The sequence below is a fragment of the Macaca fascicularis genome, chromosome 10 (genome assembly GCF_037993035.2).
Source record: "Macaca fascicularis isolate 582-1 chromosome 10, T2T-MFA8v1.1".
Taxonomy (NCBI): domain Eukaryota; kingdom Metazoa; phylum Chordata; class Mammalia; order Primates; family Cercopithecidae; genus Macaca; species Macaca fascicularis.
In genome coordinates this window covers 21,593,840-21,617,944 of record NC_088384.1, presented here as the reverse complement: position 1 = coordinate 21,617,944, position 24,105 = coordinate 21,593,840, and the positions used below count along the sequence as shown (strand labels likewise).

The following is a 24,105-nucleotide window of genomic DNA, read 5'->3' as shown; positions in this document are numbered from 1 at the left end:
AAGCGGAAAGCTTTGGGGACCAGTTCCCTCCAAGCCCAGGTCTCTTCTCCCCAGCACAGCTCGGCCCACAGCCTGGAGGTGCCAACAAGGACCCTCACCCAACACTTAGCGGGATATGGCCTTGACCCCTTCCCCACAGCCGGGTGGCTCAGTCCTGCGAAGGACCAAGGCAAGGGAGACAAAAGCCCTGCTGCCTGATCCCATGCCACCACTCACAGACCCTCAGTTGATTGTCAGCACTGAACACGTTAAGAAAAAAAGAGATGAAAACACAGAAAAACCCAAAAACCCAGACGGGGAGATGATGTGGGGAGAGAGCATGCTGCGAGACTCAGTAGCCAGCCTCCTCCTGGTAGTAAGGGGGATATTCAGGGACCTCCCCCGGGCCCAGGCAGTCGCCAGCGCCTGAGGGAGCCCCATCCGCCACTGTGCCTTGTGGGCAGTACTTGGGGTCGTATATCTGCTGGCCCAGGCCAAGACCTGGCCACTCTGGTTGGCGCCCTGTGTGTAACCCTTCTGCAGGGACATGGAAGAGTTCTCACACTTGTCATTTCCCAGCTTGGGGTCATAGATGTGCCGCCGTGGCCCGGAAGCCATCATGCACACCTGGCTGACACACTTGTTTGTGCCCATCTGGACACTGATGATCGAGTGGTCCATGGGGGGCAGGATTTAGTTTTTGGGGTCATAGAAATGCCTCCTCGTGCCATATGCAGTCATCCCTGACTGGCTGGCGCATTTGTTGGTGCCCATCTGCAGCCTGAGGATGCACTGGCCAGCCTTCACGGGGGGCTGCTGAAGTTCCGCTCCTGCTTCTCCAGTACTTGATGCCAGCATCCACCCCGCTCTGCAGCTCCTTAGTCTTGGCCTTCCCTGCCAGGGCAAGAAGAGACACCTGCAGCTGCAACCTCAAACAGGTCGTTGGCCTCGAACAGGTCCACAGGGTTCATGCCATAGCTGACCATGGTCTTGATGAAGTTGGAGAGGTTTTCTAGTTGGTGCCAGTTCTGCATGGAGTGGTTGGGCTTGGGGACTGAGCCCAGCTGTAGCTTGTTCATGAGTGTGCATAAGAGCATCCCGTCCGTCCTTCAGGCCCTTCTGGAAGTTGGGGCTGATGGAGAGGCCAGTGAGTCCCTAACCCAGCTGCGGAGCTCTGCCTCCTTCTGGGGGTCATATTTGGACAGAAGCCAGTTCTTGACCTCAGCCAACAGCCCGTATGAGGAGGTGCCCTTGTTGAACTGCGTGGAGCTCATGACTGGCAGACGCGGCGGTGGGATAGGACTGGACAGGATGGGACAGTACCTGTGAATCTTTTGTTCTTATCTACCCACTTTTACTGGGTTGCTTTTTCTTATAATGGTTTATAAAAACCATTATATATTGGAGCTTTGAACTTTTTATTAAATGCAATGTAATCATAGGCTTGTTTAAACTGAATTTTTTAGTGGCATCTTTGTCAGTTACTAAGCTACTGTCTCTCGGCTTCCAACCCACCCTTCTATATTCAGCTCTGGGATGCTGGAACTGAAACTGCGAAACTATAGTCCTCCGTAGCCAGCTGGCCTTCTGATAGGTCCTGCCAACAAGGGGAGCTAGAGAGAGACTCGAAGCCAGGAGGAGGGTAGAAGGAGTTGCTCCTTCCTGTTTTGCTTGATGCTCCAGTCAGTGTTGTTCCAGCATTGGCTTCTTACCATGAAGGGAGCACTTGGTTCCAGTTTCCAGCCTCTTGCAGCAGTCCCAGAATGATCCTCATTCCAACCCTTGGTGGTAACAGCTAGGTTATATCTGTGGTAGGCAGAATAATGGCTCTCCAAAGACATCCACATTCTTATTCCTGGAACCTGTTGAATATGTTATCTTAAATTGCAAAAGGGACCTTGCAGATGGGATTAAGATGAGGACTTTAAGACGGGAGATTATCCTAGGTAATCTGGGTAGGACCAATGTAATCACAAGGGTCCTAACAAATGTAAGAGGAGGGCAGAAGGGTCAGTGTCAGAGTGATGTGATGTGTGAAGGATTCAATCAGCCATTAAAGAGGAAAAGAGGAACGATAAGCCAAAGAATGTGGGCAGCCTCTAGAAGCTGGAAAAGGCAAGAAAATGGATTCTCTCCAAGGGCCTCCAGAAAGGAACACAGTCCTGCTGGCACCTTGATTTTGCTCAGTGAGTTCAGCCAAGAATGGCTGTTGAGGTGCTAGGGAGCAGTGACCCCAGGGGCCCTGAGTTCTAGTATGATTCTGCCATTAACTAGCTGGCTTTGGAGATAGCATGGTCCCATCCTGAGCCTCAGTTTCCTTACTCACTGTGTGCTGGGCACCATTATCTCACAAAACAAAGTAGGTGTTGATATTTCTCATCCCCGATGGCTTTAAAGAGGGAAATGAAATAATTAGATTTGTACTTCAGAAACATCACTTGGGCTGTGGTATTAAAAAATAGTTGGCTCTTTCAAGGCTTGGTTCACATTTTCCCTCTTCCACAAGTCCCCTCCCCACCCTGCCTAACCTCTTAGTTGGAGTCATTGTCTACCTGGCGCTCCCCATAAAACAGAGAACTACATATACTGTAAACACCTTGAAATTGGACATCACACGTTTCATCCACATGTGCTCCACCAGGCTAGGTCTATGCCAGGACTGATAAATGTGTGCAGAATTATCCTCTGCACTGAAAAACCATTTTCGTGGGACAGAGGAAGAAATAATTGAGCCACTCAATACTTGTTGCGGACTCAAGCCTTCTTTTGATAAGGGAGTTTATCTGCAAGCCTCAAGGGGTGTACAATTAAGCACTGCAGATGTATTTCCCCTAGCTCTGAAAGGTTCTGATCTGCCTTGAGTACTGATGTTGAAAAGGACTGTCTAGGAAACAGGCCCTGAGGCCAGCTTGGTTTATTGTCACTAGGCTTTAATCATATCCTACAACTTGGAACCTGAGAGGGTTCTTTTCACCTTGCACAATACGATGTGAGCTTTGCCGAGCTGCACTATTGATAAATGGGAAAGAGCAATAGTGACCTGCATTTTCTTTTGAGACTTTTGCCCATTAAATATATTATTCCTTAGATCCAAGCAATTCAGTATTATGGAAATAAAAAGCTTTTGTTGAATACCTGTTCTACAGTTTGAAGAGCAGTTCTCCTGTTTTCATAATTTAGAATAACTTGAAGAAAAAAACCAAAATACCTATTATTATCTATGAAAAGACTGGAAAATTTTTGTGATTTCTATAGAATCCATAACCAAGAACAGTAGACCTAAGATATCCAGAGACTTCCCAAATAATTTTTTTTTTTTTTGAGACAGGGTCTCACTTTGTCACCTAGGCTTGAGTGCAGTAGCATGAACATGGCTCACCACAGCCTTGACCCCTTGGGCTCAAGTGATCCTCCTGCCTCAGCTTCCCAAGTAGCTGGGACCACAGCTACAGGTGCACACCACCACACCTGGCTAATTAAAAAATTTGTTTTGGTAGAGATGGGGGGTTGCCATGTTGCCCAGGCTGGTCTTGAACTCCTGGGTTCAAGCAGTCCTCCTGCCTTGGCCTCCCAAAGTGCTGGGATTACAGACCTGAGCCACCATGCCTGGTCCCAAATAAATTTAAAAAGAATTTCACTGGGGATTAGTTAAAATATTCTGGGATTAATTTTTACTAATTTATTATTATTATTCTACCACACTGCCTCTGGTGGTGTGGTGGGGACAGAGTTCGACTGAAAAGAAACAGTTGGGTGAGGTGGCTCACGCCTGTAATCCCAGCACTTTGGGAGGCTGAGGCAGGCGGATCACGAGGTCAGGAGATTGAGACCATCCTGGCTAACATGGTAAAACTCCGTCTCTACTAAAAATACAAAAAATTAGCTGGGCATGGTGGTGGGCACCTGTAGTCCCAGCTACTTAGGAGGCTGAGGCAGGAGAATGGCGTGAACCCAAGAGGCGGAGCTTGCAGCGAGCCAAGATCGCTCCACTGTACTCCAGCCTGGGCGACAGAGCAAGACTCTGTCTCAAAAAAAAAAAAAAAAAAAAAAGAGAAAGAGAAAAGAAACATGAGAGAACTTTCTGTAGTGACAGTCATATTTTATAATTGGATGCAGGGGCTGGGCAGGGTGGCTCACGCCTGTAATCCCAGCACTTTGGGAGGCCAAGGAGGGCGGATCACCTGAGGTCAGGAGTTCAAGACTAGCTTGGCCAATATGGTGAAACCCTGTCTCTACAAAAAATACAAAAATTAGCCAGGCATGGTGGCGCACACCTATAATCCCAGCTACTGGGGAAGCTGAGGCAGGAGAATCGCTTGAACCTGGAAGGCGGAGGTTGCAGTGAGCTGAGATTGCGCCACTGCACTACAGCTTGGGCAACAGAGCAAGACCCTGTCTCAAAAAAAAAAAAAAAAAAAACTTGGATGCAAGATACATATGTGAATACATTTGTCAAGACAAAGACTAATTCCAGCAGCAAATTATGGTGATATTATATGTAAGCAAGTAGACAGTGATGGAGGTTACCCTGAAATGGAGCTCAGCCCCTGCCATGCTCACGTGTTCTGTAGCTTTCACTACTGGCCTCTTTATGGCCTCCATTGCAGAGGGCCAGGCTGAGAGGAAAAGATGTTCTGCTCTCTGAAGCTGCTGAACCTGGAAGACACAGGGGAGGCAAGGTAGAACTGTGGAAAATGAGAAAGGTACTAGGAAGCATATAAAAAATAGTAGCTAACATAAACCCCATTCTATATGTGGGTATTTTATTTCTTTTCTAGAAAAATGCTAAAAAATTAGCCTGGGGGAGCAGATCAGAGCCACAGTTCCCAATGTGTGGTGAGGAGGGACCCTACAGGCTCTGAGACTCATTCAGATGGTCATGGGGTCTAAATTATTTTAATAATAATAATAGGCCGGGTGCGGTAGCTCACTATTGTATCCCATCACTTTGGGAGGCCGAGGTAGGAGGATCACTTGAGGTCAGGAGTTCGAGACCAGCCTGGCCAACGTGATGACACCTCGTCTCTACTCAAAATATGAAAATTAGCCAGGCGTGGTGGCGGGCGCCTGTAGTCCCAGCTACTAGGGAGGCTGAGGCAGGAGAACAGCTTGAACCTGGGAGGCAGAGCTTGCAGTGAGCCGAGATGGCACCACTGCACTCCAGCCTGGGTGACAGGGCGAGACTCCATGTCAAAAAAAAAAAAGGAAAATAATAATAATAATAATAACAGGTTATTTGTCTTTTCACTTATTTTCTCTTTCAAGTGTACAGTGGAGTTTCCAAACACTGAGTGACATGTGAGAGCTTAAAAAATTAAATGCAGAAGTTGGTTTAAAAATCCAGCCATCTTCTTTTAAGCCACATATTAAAGAAATTTGCAAAGATGTAAAACAATGACACTCTTCTCATTATTTTTTTGTTGTAGACAATATAGTTGTTTTTCAATAAAATGTTATGTTAATGTGTAATGAGTTTATTATTGTTATTTCTAAATGAGTTAAATATTTTAAAGTTTCTCTATTTTGGGCTGGGTGTGGTGGCTCACGCCTGTAATCCCAGCATGTTGGGAGGCCAAGGTGAGTGTATCACTTGAGGTCAGGAGTTCAAGACCAGCCTGGCCAACATGCGAAACCCTGTCTCTACTAAAAATACAAAAATCAGCCAGGTGTGGTGCCACACGCCTGTAATCCCAGCTACTTGGGAGGCTGAGGCAGAAGAATTGCTTGAGCCCAGGAGGTGGAGATTGCAGTGAGCTGAGATCGCACCATTGCACTCCAGCCTGGGTGAAAGAGCAAGACTCTATCTCAAAAAAATAAAAATAAATAAAAATAAAGTTTGTCCATCTCAATTTATAATATGCTAATTTTTATTTTATTTTATTTTATTTTATTTTATTTTATTTTATTTTATTTTTTTAAGAAACAGGGTCTTACTCTGTCACTCAGGCTAAAGTGCAGTGGTGTGATCAGAGCTCAGTGCAGTCTCAAACCCCTGGGCTCAAATGATTCTCCTGCCTCAGCCTCCTGACTAGCTTGGGGTATAGGCACACACCATCGTGCCTGGCTAATTTTTACATTTTTTGTAGAGATGGGCTTTCACTATGTTGATAGGCTAGTCTTGAATTCCCGGGCTCAAGTGATCTTCCTGCTTCGGCCTCCCAAAGTACTGGGATTAGAGGTGTGAGCCACTGTGCCTGTCTAATATGATAAAATCTGATAGCTGTTAAATAAACACAGGATCTTTAGGAGTCCATAGTAATTTTTTTAATTAAAAGTGTTTTAAAAGTGAGGTAGAATTTACATACAGTAAAATGCGCAAGTCTTTTTTTTTTGAGACAGAGTCTCACTCTGTCACCAGGCTGGAGTGCAATGGCGCGATCTTGGCTCACTGCAACCTCCGCCTCCCAGTTTCAAACCATTCTCCTGCCTCAGCCTCCCAAGTAGCTGGGACCACAGGCGCCCACCACAACACCCAGCTAATTTTTTGTATTTTTTAGTAGAGATGGCATTTCACCATGTTAGCCAAGATGGTCTCAATCTCCTGACCTCGTGATTCGCCCGCCTCCGCCTCCCAAAGTGCTGAGATTACAGGTGTGAGCCACCACACCCAGTCAAATGCACAAGTCTTAAATGTACAATTCAACTAATTTTTACATATGTATACACCATGAAACCTTCACCCACTTCAACAGATAGACCATTTCCTTCACCCTGGAAGGACCCCTTGCACCTTACTGAATCAATACCTAGTCCACCAGAGGTAACCATTATTTTGATTTCTACCACCATAGATAATTTTGCTTGATTTTGAATGTCATATAAATGGAATCATATACTTCTTACTTCATTTGGCTTTTTTTTTTTAATCTCAGCATACTGTTTTTGAGATTCATCCATGCTGTTCTGCATATTACTATATTTTTTTACTTTTATTATTGCTGGTGGTATTCCATTGTAAGATTATATCCCAAATTGTTTTATGTTTTTCTTGATGGATATTTGGATTTTGTCAAGTTTTTGGCTATAGAAATTAAGTGGCTATGAACATTCTTGTACAAGACTTTTGGTGGACATATAAACTAATTTTTCTTGAGCATATTCCTGGATGTGGAATTGCTGGGTCCTAGAGTTTGGCTTTGTAAGAAACTGCTGGCCAGACGCGGTGGCTCACGCCTGTAATCCTAGCACTTTGGGAGGCCAAGGCAGGTGGATCACTTGAGCTCAGGAGTTTGAGACCAGCCTGGCAAACATGGTGAAACCCCGTCTCTACTAATAATACAAAAATTAGCTGGGCATGGTGGTACGCTCCTGTAATCTCAGCTACTCAAGAGGCTGAGGCACAAGAATCACTTGAACCCGGGAGGTGGAGGTTGCATTAAGCTGAGATTGCACCACTACACTGCAGCCTGGGTGACAGAGTGAAACCATGTCTCAAAAAACAAACAAACAAACAAAACAAAACAAAGGCCAGGCGCGGTGGCTCACGCCTGTAATCCCAGCACTTTAGGAGGCTGAGGCGGGCGGATCGCCTGAGGTCAGGAGTTTGAGACCAGCCTGACCAACATGGTGAAACCCCATCTCTACTAACAATGCAAAAATTAGCTGGGTGTGGTAGCACACACCTGTAATCCCAGCTACTCCAGAGGCTGAGGCAGGAGAGTTGCTTAAACCTGGGAGGCAGAGGTTGCAGTGAGCTGAGCTTGCGCCACTGCACTCCAGCCTGGGCAACAGAGTGAGACTCTGTCTTGGAAAAAAAAAGAAAAAGGAAAGATCGATAATACTAAGTGGTGATGAGCATGAGTAACAATTGGAAATCTCATACATTGCTGGTAGAAATACAAAATGGTAAAGCCATTTGGAAAAATAATAGGCAATCTCTTATAAACATACTCATCCATTTGACATAGCAATCCTATTTTTAGGTATTTATCCAAGAGAAATGAAAGCATATCCATATAAACACCCGAATGTGAATGCTCATAGTAGCCTAATTCAAAGTAGCCCCAAACTAGAAACAATCCAAATGTCTACCAACTGGTGCATGGACAAACAAACTATGGCACATCCACATAATGGAAAGCTACCCAGCAATGGAAAGGAACAAACAAGTGATCCATGCAACAACATGGATGAATGCACTGTGGTCAGTTGAAAAAAAAAAAAAAAGAAAACACAAAGGAGTACATACCATATGATTCCACTTATATGACATTCTAGAAAAGGCAAAACTATAGGGACAGAAAACAGATCAATGGTTTTCAGGGACTATGGGTGAAGAGAGGAGACTTGACTATAAAGGAACATGAGGAAACTTTTCAGGGTGACAGAAATGTTCTGTATCTTGACATGGTGGTGATTGTATACACTTGCCAAAACTCACAGAATTAGATACTTATAAAGGGTAAATTTTACTATATATAAATTATGCCTCAATAGACCTGACTTTTAAAAACAAACATTTCAAAAACTAAGACAAAACCCCTCCAAAAGTCATTACCTTGCAAACAAAAATAATTCCTTTTAAGCACGGCCTGACACAGAATGATGTGTTCAGTGAGAGAAACTGGAAGCAACAAGAAGAAAGGAATACCTCCTAGGTACATGAAGTCCCACTTATATTTTGAAGGCTGGAGAGACCTATGCCAAGACTATAGCTCTACGCATGAACGTATTTATCTTCGAGTCTTTGTGCTTTCCTAGCACTTAGCAAACGATAAGCATTCATGAAATATTTGTTCGAATGAACTTTTGTTTTGGCTGCTGAGAGTCATGTGGCCTAATTGCTATAGTGGTTATGACAATTTGGCTAGTTCCATGTGAGTGATTTGAACTATGTCAAGAGTCCCCAAGACCACCCTCAGGTTCAGTAATTCACTAGGAGTCACAGGACTCTGTTAAACTTATGGTTATGGTTTATTATAATGAAAGGATACAGATTCGAATTAGCAAAGGGAAAAGGCATGTAAGGCAAAGCCCAGGAGAAACTAGGCATAAACTTTCAGCTGTCCTCTACTAGTCTCACAGACAGTGTTGAATGCTCTGAGTAATGATGTGTGACACGTGCAAATTGCTGCCAACCAAGGAAGCTCACCTGAGTCTCGGTGTTCAGGATTTTAACCGAGGCAGTCATACAGGTATGCAGCCCCTGTGTCAATGACCTTAGCTATCAGTCTCCAGCTGCACAGGTCAAACTGATACTGTGTGGACCAGGATTTCAGACATACAAAAACAGGCACTCACCATAAATCACATTGTTAGCATAATCTACCTGGACAAACAGATGCAGTGTGGCCCAAGGCCTCAGGCATACAAAGACGCTCTTATCAGGCAGGATATTCCAAGCTTCAGAAGTTATCTCCCAGAAGCTGGTCAAGGGCCAGTCCATTATTTGGAATATGCAGGGCTTGAGTAACCCAAGCCTGCTGATTTAATGCTTTATTGCACAGACTGTATCAAGATTTTTAAACCAGGCTTTGTGAATAGCTATATATTCATGTGCATGTGATATATTCCTGTGCATGTGAGGGCATATAATTCTCTCAAAATTCATATCTCATAATTTCTGTTTGTATATTTTTTCTAGGTAAAAGATGTTTCACAGCTTTTGACAGATTATCAAATATCCCACAACTCAGAAAGATTAAGAATCTGGAGGGATGTCAGCAAGAGAGTAGAATAGGAAGCTACAGACCTTGGTACCCTAAAGAAACACTGGGCTGGGCATGGCAGTTCACACCTGTAATCCCAGGACTTTGAGAGGCTGACATGGGAGGATTGCTTGAGCCCAGAAGTTCAAGACTGGCCTGGACAACACAGTGAGACTCATCTCTACAAAAAAATTTAAAAATGAAAAATAAACTAGCCAGGCATGGTGGTGAATACCTGTAGTCCTAGCTATTTGTGAGGCTGAGGGAGGAGAATCGCTTGAGCCCAGGAGTTCGAGGATGCAGTGAGCTATGATTGTGCCATTGCACTCCAGCCTGGGTGACAGAGTGAGACCCTGTCACTAAAAAATAGACAATTACTTAACAATAACATGCAGTTTAAAAAGCCTTTATGAGAGCTCCAAAAACCAAGTAAGAAGTCACTGAGGCCGGGCACAGTCACTCACACCTGTAATCCTAGCACTTCAGGAGGCTGAGGTGGCTGGATCACCTGAGGTCAGGAGTTCAAGACCAGTCTGGCCAACATGGCGAAACCCCATCTCTACTAAAAATACAAAAATTAGCTGGGCGTGGTGGCGCATGCCTGTAATCCCAGCTACTCGGGAAGCTGAGGAAGAAGAATCGCTTGAACCCAGGAGGTGGAGATTGCAGTGAGCCAAGATCGCGCCACTGCACTCCAGCCTATGTGACGGGAGCGAGACTCCATCTCAAAAAAAAAGAAAAAAAAAAAAAAGTCACAGTACCCCATGCAAGTGCAAAGCCAAAAACAGCTGCATGGAAACAGGTAAGAAGCCATTGCCTTCACTCATGATAGTCCTTTCTTCACAAGCCAGCACAGCTCAGTGTAATCATAAAAAAATGCCCAACTCATGGCTTCTCCCATGGGAGGGAATGAAAAGAATGGAATATATATCTAATGTTCCAGTTTTTTTGGGATACTTCCCAAGGGACTGGTTTCTGTTTTGTGTGACTCCGAATGCTGACAGAGAACCAGCATACTTTGGATACATGGGGGCCCTCGAGACAGCTCCGCAGCTTGTTGCAGCACCGGAAAACCTGCAGTACTGCAAACCCAATGGAAGCAGCAAGAAATTATGAGCTCCTGATAAAAACCAGCAAACTCTTCTAATTGGGAAATCACATGCACAAGCCCAGAGAGACACATCCCCAGAGAAGGTCTGAGAGGCCCACAGAATCTCTAGCTGGACTGATTGATGAAGTTCTTCTGCTGTATGAAGTCAGTCTGTAAAGACTGGGAGAAGTTGCTGTTTTTGCAAATGCTCAAATTCCAACAAGAATTAATAAGGCATATGAAGAAACAGGGAAACATGGCCCAATCAAAGGATCAAAGTAAATCACCAGAAACTGATCCTAAAGAAATAGAAGCCAGCTGTGTGTGGTGGCGCATACCTATAGTCCCAGCTACTTGAGAGGCTGAGGTGGGAGGATCCCTCGAGCCTGGGAGGCACAGGTTGCAGTGAGCCAAGATCATGCCACTGCACTCCAGCTTGGGCAGCAGAGTGAGACCCTGTCTCAAAAAAGAAAAAAAAAAAAAAAAGATATAATAAATAAAGAAAATAATTCACTAGAAAAGTTCAGCAGCAGACTTGATCAAGCAGAAGCAAGAATCAGCAAAGTTAAACACAGGTCATTTGAAACGATCAAGTGAGAGGAGCAAAAGAGGAAAAGAATAAAGGAAAATGAAGAAAGCCTAAGAAACTTATGGAACACCATCAAGTAGGCCAATATATGCGTTATGGAAGTTCCAGAAGGAAAAGGGAGAGAAAAGAGCACAAAGAGCTTATCTGAAGAAATAATGGCCTAAAACTTCCCAAATCTGAGAAAGAAAATGGACATCCAAATTCAAGAAGCTCAGCCAGGTGCAGTGGCTCATACCTGTAATCCCAGCACATTGGGAGGCCAAGGCAGGCAAGCAGATCGCTTGAGCCTAGCAGTTTGAGACCAGCCTGGGCAACCCCATCTCTACAAAAAATACAAAAATTAGCCAAGTGTAGTGGTTCACACCTATAGTCCCAGCTACTTGGGAGGCTGAGGTGGGAGGATCCCTCAAGCCCAGGAGGTTGAGGCGGCAGTGAGCTGTGATCAACATCACTGCACTTCAGCCTGGGCAACAGAGCAAGATCCTGTCCCCCCCCCAAAAAAAAAAAAAAAATTGAAGAAGCCCAGAATATTCTAATCAGAATGAACCCAAACGGACCCACAAGAGATGTGTTATAATAAAACTGTCAAAAGTCAAAGACCAAAAGAAAATCTTGAAAGCAGCAAGAGAAAGGCAACTCATCACATACAAGAGAGCTCCCATAATATTATCAGTGGATTTCTTAGCAGAAACCTTACAGACCAGAAGGGAGTGGATGAATTGGATGACACTTTCCAAGTGCTGAAAGAAAAAACCCAAAAGGGTGGGCATGGTGGCTCGTACCTATAATCCAAGCGCTTTGGGAGACTGAGGTGAGAGGATCATTTGAACCCAGAAGTTCAGGACTAGCTTGGGCAACATATAGGGAGACCCATCTCTATACATTTTTTTTTTAAAATAAAAATCAGCTGGGCATGTTGGCATGTGCCTGTAGTCCTCATTACTTACACGACTGAGGCAGGATTGCTTGAGCCTGAGAGGTTGCAGTTGCAATAAGTCATGATTGTGCCACTGCACTCCAATCTGGGTGACAGAGTAAGACCCTGTCTCAAAAAAAGAATAAAAAAGAAAAACTAGTAACCAAGAACACTATATCTAGCAAAACTATTTTTCAAAAATGAAAGGAACTAAAGACCTTCCCAAATAAACAAAAGCTTAGAGAGTACTCACCACTAGACCTGCCTTATAAGAAATGCTAAAGGAATTCCTTCAAGTTGAAACTAAAGGATACTAGATAGCAACACAAAAACATATAAAAATATAAAGCTGTCTAGTAAATATATAGACAAATACAAAATCCTATAATACTGCAATGGTGGCATATAAATAACATTTAATTCTGGTACAGAATTAAAAAGGTAAAATCATAAAATCATAAGAATTAAAAAGGTAAAATCATAAAATCATAAGAATTTAAATCATAACTTTAAAACTATATTAATGATACAAATATAAAAAGATATAATTTATGAAAAAGGGATGTAAATGAGTAGAGTTTCATATGCAATTGAAGTTAAGTTGTTGTCAGTTTAAAATAGATTGTTATAAGATGTCTTATGTAAAACCCATGGTAACCACAGAGGAAATACCTATACAAGATTAAAAAAAAAAAAAACTGGCCGGGTGCGGTGGCTCAAGCCTGTAATCCCAGCACTTTGGGAGGCCGAGACGGGCAGATCACGAGGTCAGGAGATCAAGATCATCCTGGCTAACACGGTGAAACCCCGTCTCTACTAAAAAATACAAAAACCTAGCCGGGCGTGGTGGCGGGCATCTGTAGTCCCGGCTACTCGGGAGGCGGAGGCAGGAGAATGGCGTAAACCTGGGAGGCGGAGCTTGCAGTGAGCTGAGATCTGGCCACTGCACTCCAGCCGGGGCCACAGAGTGAGACTCCGTCTCAAAAAAAAAAAAAAAACTGAGAAAGGAATCTAAGCATGTCACTATAAAAAATTAATGAAACACAAAGGAAGACACCAAGAGAAGAAAAAGGGGACAAATTAACTATATGACATTAAAAAAGAGAAAGAAATGGCAATAGGCAGTCCTCTATCAGTAACTGCTTTAAATGTATATAGATTAAACTCTCAAATCAACAGACATAGAGTGACTGAATGGATTTTAAAAACAAGATCCAACTATATGCTGTCTACTGGCTCACTTTAGACATAAGGACGCACAAAGGCTGAAAATGAAAGGATGGAAAAATATATTCCATACATATAGTAACCAAAAGAGAGCAAAGGGGCCACACTTATATCCAACAAAATAGACTTTAAGTCAAAAACTGTCACAAGAGACAAAGAAGAACATCACATAATGACAAAGGCATTAATTCACCAAGAAGACGTAACAATTATAAATATATATGTGCCTAACATAAGCACATCCAAATATAGCAAACATTAACGGAATTGAAGGAGAAATAGTAACACAAAAATAGTAGATTTCAATAACCCATATTCAACAATGGGTAGAACAACCAGACATAAGATCAATAAAGAAATGAAAGATTTGAACAACACTTATACCAATTGGACCTATACAGAACAGTCCGCCCAATAACAGTGATAATGGTGAATACCCATTTTTCTCAAGCATACAGGAAACATTCTCCAAGACAGATCACTTACTAAGCCACAAAATAAGCCTTAACAAGTTTCAGAAGACTATAGTCATACCACGTATCTTTTCTGACGACAATGAAATAAAACTAGAAATCAATAGCAAAAGGAAAACTGAAAAATTCCTAAGTATGTGGAAATTAAACAACACATTGGAATAACCAATGGATCAAGGAAGCATTCACCAGGGAAATTAGAAAATACCTTGAGACAAATGAAAATAAAAAAGATCAAGAATCTGGCCAATGATTCCAAGGATGACCAAGTTTAGTGAAAAGAATGAGATTTGTAATAAGTTGACCTGAGTTTGAATCGCCAACTTTACCACTTACCGGTTGTGTGTCCTTAGACAAATATTTCAAGCTCTCAGCAATTGTTTCCTAGCCGGTTTAAAAATGGGCATAATCATAATTTCCTCATAAGATTGTTGTAGGATCAAATGAAATAACACATTAAATGGGACCTTATAAATTGGAAGGCTTGAATTGTCACTATTCTTTGCCCTCTCTGCTGCATTTCAGCTCTTACTTTCACCCTAATTGTGGTTATTGCTCAGGTTCTCTATGTCATATGTTGCAGCTGGAAAATAGAATTTCTTTTTTCTTTTCTTTTTCTTTGAGACAGAGTTTCACTCTTGTTCCCCAGGCTGGAGTGCAATAGCACGATCTCAGCTCACCACAACCTCCGCCTCCCAGGCTCAAGCGATTCTCCTGCCTCAGCCTCCCAAATAGCTGGGATTACAGGCATGCACCACCATGCCCGGCTAATTTTGTATTTTTAGTGGAGACGGGGTTTCTCCAAGTTGGTCAGGCTAGTCTGGAACTTCTGACCTCAGGTGATCCCCCCGCCTCGGCCTCCCAAAGTGATGGGATTACAGGCCTGAGCCACTGTGCCTGGCCCAGAAAACAGAATTTCTTACCCACAAGGACTGTTCTCTTCTTACAGTTGTTAATGCTCATGTTACAAAGAGCAGAACTTAGAACATTAAACCAAGATTGTAAAACTTGATTGAGTCCTGGATTTGCTATACATAATGTGTAGTCTGCACTGGTCCATAAACTTTTTTTTCTTTTTTTTTGAGATGGAGTCTTTCTCTGTTGCCCAGGCTGGAGTGCAATGGTGCCAGCTTGGCTCACCGCAACCTCCGCCTTCTGGGTTCACATGATTCTCCTGCCTCAGCTCTCAAGTAGCTGGGATTACAGGTGCATGCCACCATGTCCAGCTAATTTTTGTATTTTTAGTAGAGACAGGGTTTCACCATGTTGGTGAGGCTGGTCTTGAACTCCTGACCTCGTGATCTGCCTGCCTTGGCCTCCCAAAATGCTGGGATTACAGTCGTGAGCCACCGTGCCCGGCCTGGTCCATAAACTTTTAAGTATTTTCTCATTTGTGAAAAAGCAAAAGCAGGCTAGGCATGGTGGCTCACACGTGCAATCCTAGCACTTTGGGAGGCCGAGGCAGGCGGATTGCCTGAGGTCAGGAGTTCAAGACCAGCCTGGCCAACATGGTGAAACTCCATCTCTACTAAAAATACAAAAACTAGCTAGGTGTGTTGGTGCATGCTTGTAATCCCAGCTACTTGTGGGGACTGAGGCAGGAGAATCGCGTGAACCCAGGAGGGGAAGGTTGCAGTGAGCCAAGATCGCGCCACTGCCCTCCAGCCTGGGCAATAGAGCGAGACTCCATCTCAAAAAAAAAAAAAAAAAAAAAAGCAATCTGTGCGTTGCCTGTCTCTGAGGGTGGTTATGCTGATCATCTGAAAACATGTATGGGAAAGCATGCTTAAAATGTGATTATTATTATTGGCCCATCTGACATGTGGTAGCAAAATAAAGATTTAAAAAATATGTCATAAATATACCTCAGCCTACAAAGATCAACCTTAAGTGGACATCTTCAAACAGAATATGTAGGAGCCAAGGGAAACTTCCCCTTTCCCCTCTGAATGTTTACTGAAAATCAACTGACTAAAGGCAGATTAATAGCAGAAAAGGCAAACAAATCTGTTAGCATGCATCGGGAGAAACACAGAGTGATCACCACACCACGGGAAAGGGAGATGAGGAAGTGTGGATGATGTTGGGGGGATAGTAAATGATTTTTAAGGGACTTCAATGGACTTGAAGAACATATAATGACCTGGAACAAAGTCCGTTGGGCCCACAGAGCAGACAATGGTTTGTGACAAAAGTCTGTCCAGCTGTGTTGATAGACTTCAGTCTTTCTTCCTGCAATACAAGTTCAGTTAATGAAAACTCAGGGAAGGGACCAGAGGTAATTATTTTTTTCTTTGGTGGGTCCAGACTTTAGGTAGATAAGGAAACTTTATCCTGTGTTTAGTGAGACAGAAAATTAGGAGACAGTAGTTGGGGGCAGTAGGCAGGGGAGGTAGAAAAAGAGGGGAAGATCAGAGAAACCTTGAGAAACGACTTTTTCAGTTCAACAAGTCAAAGCACTGTATTTTAGGGCATCAGTTTCCGAGCACTGGCAGAAAAAAGTTGGTTTATTTAATGAAGACCAATGTCACTAAGAACTTTAAAGACACAGTGACAATGTTACCTAGAATGTTTCATAAAAGTTCTTACAATCCTTTTAAACTTCCCAAGTGAAAATCTTTCTCATTTTTCTGTGACTATTCTGAAACTACTCTCTCTAAGACTCCAGGATCACACTTAACCCTCTCTGAGCAGATGACCCCTCTATAAAAGGGGAGATAATATCCTTATACTCTCTCTCTTTCATCTGTCCTATAACACCTATACCATATCAATACATCCTTAGCACCTTCAATCCTGCCTGTGTCAGAAAATAAAGGCCCTCTAATTGTATACAAGGCAGGTCTTCCTGATCAAAGTCCCTCTTGCTTCCTCTAGGACTTTATGCTCTCAGTTACTCCCCACACTATCCTATATGCAGACACTCCTTTGAGACAAGGTTTTTCTCAGTATACAAATATGGGCAAGTCTCTCCAAACCTAATCAGCCTTGCATTTTTTTTTTTAAACTTTACTTGGTTAGGGAGGATACAATAATTAAAATATGCTTAGAAAAAAGTGGTGATACACAGTTTAAATTGGAAAGAGGGAGAGCTAGAAGTGAGTTGGTTGGTTTGGATGCCTCTGTAGTAATCAAGGTAAGAAGGAACTAGGATCTGAGTTGGAATGGTGCCAAGAGAATGAAAGGAGAGAATATTGAAAAAAAAAAAATTGTGTAATTAATACTGACACGTCCTGGAAACTAAATGAATGTGGGATAGAAGGAAAAAGAAGAACAAAATAGAATGTTTTTCAAGCAGAGATTTCTATAGCCACACGTAATAAAGAATATAGACTTTACAAAATTAGTTCAGGGAAGTCACTACAGAAACAAATGACAACAACAACAAGCCCTAGGGCAGAAAAATATGATTTTCAGATTATTATATGATTTCCACATTATATTACTTTAATTTTGTTTCTTTTTTTTTTTTGAGACAGAGTCTCACTCTGTTGCCCAGGCTGGAGTGCAGTGGCGCGATCTCAGCTCACTGCTAGCTCCACCTCCCAGGTTCACGCCATTCTCCTGCCTCGGCCTCCCAAGTAGCTGGGACTACAGGCACCTGCCACCACGCCCGGCTAATTTTTTGTATTTTTAGTAGAGACAGGTTTCACCGTGTTAGCCAGGATGGTCTCGATCTCCTGACCTCGTGATCCGCCCGCCTCGGCCTCCCAAAGTGCTGGGACTACAGGCGTGAGCCACCATGCCCGGCCAAATTTTCTAATTTTCAACAAAATTATAAGACATAGGAAAAAAAAAAACCAAGAAAGTATGACCATAAACAGAAAAAAAAGCAGTCAAGAGAAATAATCTCTGATGTTGGACTTAGTAGACAAAGACTTTAAATCAGTTCATATATATATTCAAAGAACTATAGAAAACCATGGGCTAAAAACCTAAAGGAAAACATGAGAATGCTATCTTGCCAAATGTAGAATATCAATAAAGAGAAAGAAATTATTTAAAAAAGAACTAAATAAAAGAAATTATTAAAAAAATAACTAAATAAAAAATATAAATTCTGGAGTTAAAAAGTATAGTAACTGAAATGAAAAAATCATTTCATTTCAGAGGGGATCAACAGCAGATTTGAACTAACAGAAGAAGCAATCAGTGAATGTGAAAATAGATCATTTGAGGTTATACAGTTGAGGAGGAAGAGGTGGAGGACACGATCAACTGTATCCATATATATGCATAATGAAAGTTCCAGAAGGAGAGAAGTCAGATAAATAAGAAAGAATATCCAAAGAAATAATGGCCAGAAACTTCCCAAATATAGAGAAAAGCATTAATTTACACATCCAGGAAGCTCAGTAAACTTCAAATAGAATAAAATCGGAGACCAATATGTAGATACATCATAATCAAATGATTGATGGTTAAAGACAAAGAGAAAATTTAGAAACCAACAAGCGAGAAGCAATTAATCACATACAAAGAATCCTCCATAAGATTAATTCATTTCTCCTTGGAAACCATTTAGGTCAGAAGGCAGTGGGATAGCATATTCGAGGTCCTGAAAAAAAGAAGTACTGTCAATCTAGAATTCTGTATCTTGAAAAACTATCCTTCAAAAACAAAGGAGAAATTAAGACATTCCCAGATAGACAAAACTTGAGAGAATTGGTCACTAGCCGACCTGCTCTACAAGAAATACTACAGGGAGTCCTTCAGGCTGAAATGAAAGGAAACTAGACAGTAACTCAAATCCACATGAAGAAATAAAGAACACTTTGGTAAAGGTAAATATAAAAGATAACATAAATGTATTTTTTGTTTGTAACTTTTTTATTCTATCTAATTTAAAAGACAATGGCATAAAGTAATAACAATAAAGTGGTGTTAATGAACTTATAATGTATAAAGAGGTTTATGCATGTTAAAAAATAGCATATACGGGCTGGGCGTGGTGGCTCCCAATGTACCAGTACGTTGGGAGGCCAAAGTGGGAGGATTGCTTGAATTCAGGAGTTTGAGACCAGCCTGGGCAACATGGTGACACCCTGTCTCTATTAAAAATAACAAAAATTAGCTGAGTGTGGTGGCACATGCCTGAAATCCCAGTTACTCAGGTGGCTGAAGCATGAGAATGACTTGAATTTGGGAGATGGAGGTTGCAGTGACCTGAGATCATGCTACTGCACTCTAACCTGGGCCACAGAATGAGACCTTATCTCAAAAAACAAACAAACAAAAAAAAAAAAAAAAAAACAAGGCCGGGCACGGTGGCTCAAGCCTGTAATCCCAGCACTTTGGGAGGCCGAGACGGGTGGATCACGAGGTCAGGAGATCGAGACCATCCTGGCTAACATGGTGAAACCCCGTCTCTACTAAAAAATACAAAAAACTAGCCGGACGAGGTGGCGGGCGCCTGTAGTCCCAGCTACTCGGGAGGCTGAGGCAGGAGAATGGCGTAAACCCGGAGGCGGAGCTTGCAGTGAGCTGAGATCCGGCCACTGCACTCCAGCCTGGGCGACAGAGCGAGACTCCGTCTCAAAAACAAACAAACAAAAAAAGATACAGGAAGGGACAAGGAATGGCGCTACATAGAAACAAAGTTTTTCTATAATAAATTCATTTTGTAAAATAAATTCATTCAATAAATTGTATTAATCTGAACTAGATTACTACAAATTAAGATGTTAATTGCAATCACTAGGAAACAACTAAGAAAATAACTTTAGGCCAGGTACAGTGGCTCATGCCTGTAATTCCAGTATTTTGGGAGGCTGAAGCAGGAGGATCGCTTGAGGCTAGGAGTTTTTTTGTTTTTGTTTTGTTTTGTTTTTGAGACAGAGTCTTGCTCTGTCACCCAGGCTGGAGTGCAGTGGTGTGATCTCGGCTCGCTGCAACATCTGCCTCCTGGATTCAAATGATTCTCCTGTCTCAGCCTCCTGAGTAGCTGGGATTACAAGCGAGCACCACTGTGCCCAGCTAATGAGGCCAGGAGTTTGAGACCAGCCTGGGCAACATGGCAAGATCCATCTCCACAAAAATTTTTAAAAATAAAGTTAACTGGTTGGACATGGTGTCTCACACCTATAATCCTAGCATTTTGGGAGGCCGAGACAGGTGAATGGCTTTACCCCAGGGGTTTGAGATGAGCCTGGGCAACAAGGTGAAAACCTATCTCTACAAAACACACACACACACACACACACACACACACAAGTTGGGCATGGTGGCTCATGCCTGTAGTCCCAGCTATTCGGGAGACTTAGTTGGGAGGATCACTTGAGCCCAAAAGTTCAGGACTGTAGTGAGCTATGATTGAGCCACTGCACTCCAGTCTGGGTGATAGAGTAAGACCTTGTCTCCAAAAAATAAAACAAATTGCCCGGTGCAGTGGCTCATGCCTGTAATGCCAGCACTTTAGTAGCCCGAGGCAGGCGGATCAGAAGGTCAGGAGTTTGAGACCAGCCTGACCAACATGGTGAAACCCCGCTGTTACTAAAAATAAAAAATTAGCTGGGTGTGGTAGGACGCACCTGTAATCCCAGCTACTTAGGAGGCTGAGGCAGGAGAACTGCTTGAATCCAGGAGGGAGAGGTTGCAGTGAGCCAAGATGGTACCACCGCACTCTAGCCTGGGCGACAGAACAAGACTCCGTCACACAATAAATAAATAAATAAATAAATAAGATAAAAAATAAAAATAAAGTAAATTTTCAGTTGGGCATGGTGGCTCATGCCTGTAATCCCACCACTTTGGGAGGCCAAGGCAGGTGAATCACTTGAGGTCAGGAGTTCGAGACCAGCCTGGCCAACATGGTAAAACCCTGTCTCTACTAAAAATACAAAAACTAGCCAGGCATGGCAGTGCGCACCTGTAATCCCAGCTACTCGGGAGGCCGAGGCACCAGAATCGCTTGAACCTGGGAGGCAGAAGCTGCAATGAGCTGAAATCATACCACTACACTCTAGCCTGGGCGAAAGAATGAGACTACGTCTCAAAAATAAAAAATATAAATAAATAAATAAAATAAATCTGAAAAGAAAATATCTTTAGAATATACAGGAAAATAAATGACAAGAAGTTAAAATGGCACATTGGAAAATATCTACAAAAAAAAGCAGTAAGGGAATAAGAAATAAAAACACATAAGACGCCGGGCGCGGTGGCTCACGCCTGTAATCCCAGCTCTCAGGGAGGCAGAGGTGGGAGGATAGCTTGAGCCCAGGAGTTCGAGACCTGCCTGGGTAATATAGCGAGACCCCGTTCTCCACAAAAAGGAAAAAAAAGAAAAAAAAAAAAAAACACATAAGACATACAGAAAACAAATAGCAAAATGACAGACATAAATCTAACCATGTTAGTAATTACATTAAATGTAAACATAAATGGATTAAGCACTTCAATCAAAAGGCAGATATTGGAAAAATTGATAAAAACAACATGATCCAACTATATTTATATATATATAAATAAACTATATATCTATAAGAGATATAGTTTATTTCATTTATTTTAATCTTTAGAGATGATTTAATCTTGCTCTGTTGCCCAGCTTGGGTACAGTGGTGTAATCACAACTCACTGCAACTTTGAACTCTTGGGCTTAAGCAATCCTACCTCAGCCTCCCAAGTAGTTGGGACTAAAGGCACATGCCACCACACCCAGCTAATTTTAAGAAGTTTTTTTAGAGATGGGATCTGTATTGCCCAGGCTGGTCTTGAACTCTTGGGCTCAAGGGATCTTTATCTCTTTCCCCCCAACCCCGCCTTTAAAAAAAAATAAAAAAATAAAAAAAAAGAGACAGGATCTCACTCTGTCATACAGGCTGGAGTGCAATATCACAATCATAGTTCACTGTAGCCTCAAAATCCTGGGTTGAAGTGATCCTTCCAACTCAGCCTCCTGAGTAGCTGGGACTACAGGTGCGGGCTACCAAACTCAGCTAATTTTTAAGTATTTTTTTTTCTTTAGAGACAGGGTCTCATTTTGTTGGCCACGCTGGTCTTGAACTTCTGGCCTCAAGAGATCCTCCCACTTCAGCCTCCCCAAATTCTGTGATTACAGGAGTGAGTCACCACTCCTGGCCCATCTGGTGTTTTTATTATTGCCAAAGAAAAGAGCTGGAGTAGCTATACTCGTATCCGACAAAAATAGACTTTAAGATAAAATGCGTTACTAGACACACACAAAAAAGGACATTTAATAATGATTTTAAAAGTCAGTCCATCAAGAAGATACAGGCTGGGCACAGTGGCTCATGCCTATAATCCCAGCACTTTAGGAGGCTGAGGCAGGTGGATCACTTGAGGTCAGGAGTTTGAGACCAACCTGGCCAACATGGTGAAATCCTGTCTCTACTAAAAATACAAAACTTAGCTGGACATGGTATGGGGTGCTTGTAATCCCAGCTATTCAGGAGGCTAAGGCAGGAGAATCTGGGAGTTGAACCTGGGAGTTGGAGGTTGCAGTGAGCCAAGATCACACCACTGCACTCCAGCCTGGGCAACAGAACAACAATAACAAAAAAGAAGATACAACAATTATAAACAAATATCCACCTAACAACAAGAGCCTCAAAATACATGAAGCAAAAAATAAATAAGGGGATAAATAAATAATTCAACAGTACTAATTAGAGAAATAATACTTCCCTCTCAAAAATAGGTAGAACGACTAGACGAAATACCAACAAGGAAATAGAAGACTTGAACAACATTACAAACCAACTAGATCTAAGGAACATCAATAGAACTTTCCACCCAAAACCAGTAGAATATACATTCTTCTCAAGTGCACATGGAAAAGTCTCCAGAATAGACCATATGTTAGGCTATAAAACACGTGTCAATAAATTTAACAGGATTGAAATCATACAATGTATATTGTCTCACCACAAGCAATATCACAATAAATCAACAACTGAAGGAAATTTGGGAAATTTACAAATATGTGGAAACCACACAACACACTCCAAAATACCTATTAGGTCAAAGAAGAAATCACAAGAGATACTAGAAAATACTTTGAATGAATGAAAACAAAAACACAATGTAGCAAAATTAGGGCTGGGTACAGTGGCTCAGACCTGTAATCCCAGCACTTTGGGAGGCCGAAGCAGGTAGATCACCTGAGGTCATGAGCTCGAGATCAGCCTGTCCAACATGGTTAAACCCCATTTCTACTAAAAATACAAAAATTAGCTGGGTGTGGTGGCATGCACCTGTAATCCCGGCTACTCGGGAGGCTGAGGCATGAGAATTGCTCGAACCTGGGAGGTGGAGGTTGCAGTTAGCTGAGATCAGGCCACTGCACTCCAGCCTGGGTGACAGGGCAAGACTCCATCTCAAAAAAACAAAAACAAAACAAAACAAAAAACCCCACCAAAAACAATGTAGTAAAATTTATGAGATGCAGCTAAAGCACACCTAAGTGGGAAATTTATAGCTGTAAATGCTACATTAAATAAAGACCTCAAATAAATTACTTAATCTTACATTTTCAGAAACTCAAAAAAGAAGAGAAAACGAAATGCTAAGCAAGTAGAAGGAAGGGAATAATACAGATTAGAGTAGAAACAAACAAAATTGAGAATAGAAAAACAATAGAGAAAATCAATAAAACCAAAAGTTGTATCCTGGAAAAAAAAAACCAACAAAATTGACAAATCTTTAGCAAGGCAGACTAAGAAAAAAATTAGACTGAAGTTATTAAAATTAGGATTGAAAGAGGTACATTATTACCAACCTTACAGAAATAAAAGGAATTATGAGAGAATTTTATAAATAATTGTCTGCCAGCCAGGGGCAGTGGCTCATGCCTGTAATCCCAGCACTTTGGGGGGCCAAGGTGGGCGGATCACTTGAGGCTAGGAGTTTGAGACCAGCCTGGGCAGCATGGCGAAACCCTGTCTTTACCAAAAATACCAACAACAACAACAAAAAAAATTAGCCAGGCATGGTGGTGCATGCCTGTCAGTCCCTGCTAATTGGGAGGCTGAGGCATGAGAATTGCTTGAACTGGAAGGCAGAGGTTGCAGTGAACCGAGATCATGCCACAGAACTCCAGCCTGGGTGATAGAGCAAGACTCCGTCTCAAAAAGAAAAGAAAAAAGCAAAACTGTATGCCAACAACTTAGGTAACCTAGATGGAATGGACAAATTCCTATAAAGACACAAAATACTGAATG

General features: G+C 42.3%; 1 pseudogene; it reads right to left on the bottom strand.

The window, feature by feature from the left end:
- Window positions 1-182: 182 nt before the first annotated feature.
- On the bottom strand, window positions 183-1,385 carry LOC141407854 (calponin-2 pseudogene; annotated as a pseudogene).
- Window positions 1,386-24,105: the final 22,720 nt, after the last annotated feature.